At 46.7% G+C, this 1,661-nt stretch overlaps 1 non-coding gene across 1 annotated transcript; it reads left to right on the forward strand.

The window, feature by feature from the left end:
* The first annotated feature begins 325 nt into the window (after nt 1-325).
* TRNAC-ACA (transfer RNA cysteine (anticodon ACA)) lies at nt 326-397 on the forward strand. Its single transcript has one exon. It is a non-coding gene; the product is annotated as a tRNA-Cys (tRNA).
* The last annotated feature ends 1,264 nt before the right edge of the window (nt 398-1,661 follow it).

The following is a 1,661-nucleotide window of genomic DNA, read 5'->3' on the forward strand; positions in this document are numbered from 1 at the left end:
GGTTTTAAAAACTGAATTTGAGACCAGAAGAATGAATAGTGTGACGTTGCAGTGCTGACCTGGGGGGAGCAGTGGTGGGCTGGGGAAGTGAGAACTCCAGGGAGAGAGAACAGTGCAAAGTTTGAGGCGGAAGGGTATGGCATGCTGAGGAGTTCAGAAAAGTCCTGTTTGGAAGGAGTTGAGTCCTGTTTGGAAGGAGAGATCCAAGGGGAAAGGGGCAGGAGATGAGGTCAGAGAGGGCAGCAGAGGCCAGATCACATGGGGCCTCACATTCATCTATTCTTTCAGCAAATATTTGCTGAGTTCTTATCACATGTCAGGGACATCCCTGGTGGCTCAGACGGTAAAGCGTCTGCCTACAACGCAGGAGACCCAGGTTCAATCCCTGGGTAGGGAAGATCTCCTGGAGAAGGAAATAGCAACCCACTCCAGTATTCTTGCCTGGAAAATCCCATGGACGGAGGAGTCTGGTGGGCTACAGTTCATGGGGTCGCAAAGAGTCGGACACGACTGAGCGACTTCACTTTCACTTTACTTTCACTTATTACATGTCAGGAGTTGTTATAGGTGGTTGGACTTATTTAAATTCACTAGGGCTGTGATAGCAAAGTACCACAGCTTGGGGAGGGGGAGAGGCTTAAACAATAGAAATCTGTTTTCTCACAGTTCTAGGGGCTGGAAGCTAGAAGTCAGGGCATCATCAGTGTTGGTTTCTTCTGAGACCTCACTCCTTGGCTTTTAGATGGTGGTCTTCTCCCTGTATCTTCACATCATCTGCCCTCTATATGTGCCTGTGTCCTAGTTTCCTCTTCTTTGAGGGAACTAGTCATACTGGATTAGGGTCCACCCACCTGACTTTATTTTTCCTTAATGACCTCTTTAAAAGTCCTCCCTCCAAACAGCTATGGTCTGTGGTACTGGGGGTTAGCTTTCAGTGTTTGGAGTTTAGGGAGGACACAGTTCAGCCCATAACAGATAATAACTGTGCACAAAAAAGAGATGCAAATTCTCATGAAGGGGGTCTCCAGGAGGGAAGAGATAGAATAAACAGTCATAATAAGTAAAAAGGTGATAAGTGCTATTTAAAAAAAGGAGAAAGACAAGGGGACTGAGAATACAAATGGTGTGATAGAAGGCAGAGGTCAGGATGGAAGGAAAGAGGGAGTTACAAGTTCTGTTCTTTAGCCTGGGGACAGTGGAATGCTCTTGAAGGGTTTTAAACAGAACTGTGACAAGATACACGCTTTTGAAAAGGATCACTCTGTTTACTGAAGATAAAAGGGAGGGGGGAGGGAGGAAGGAGGGTTTGGCAACAGTCTGATACAAGGTCATACTGGCCTGAACTAGAGTGGTAAATAGGGGGTTGGAAGACTGAAGGTAGGCTAAGGAAATTGGATCAATAGGGGCTTCCCTTGTAGCTCAGACAGTAAAGAGTCTGCCTGCAATGCAGGAGACCCGGGTTCAGTCCCTGGGTTGGGAAGATTCCCTGGAGAAGGGAATGGTAATCCATTCCAGTATTCTTGCCTGGAGAATCCATGGACAGAGGAACCTGACAGGCTACAGTCCATGGGGTCCTAAAGAGTAACATACGACTGAGTGACTAACACTAAGGAAACTGGATCAATAGCATTTGATGACTGATTGAATGAGCAAAACACAGA

Source organism: Odocoileus virginianus, unplaced genomic scaffold (genome assembly GCF_023699985.2).
Source record: "Odocoileus virginianus isolate 20LAN1187 ecotype Illinois unplaced genomic scaffold, Ovbor_1.2 Unplaced_Contig_21, whole genome shotgun sequence".
Lineage (NCBI taxonomy): Eukaryota > Metazoa > Chordata > Mammalia > Artiodactyla > Cervidae > Odocoileus > Odocoileus virginianus.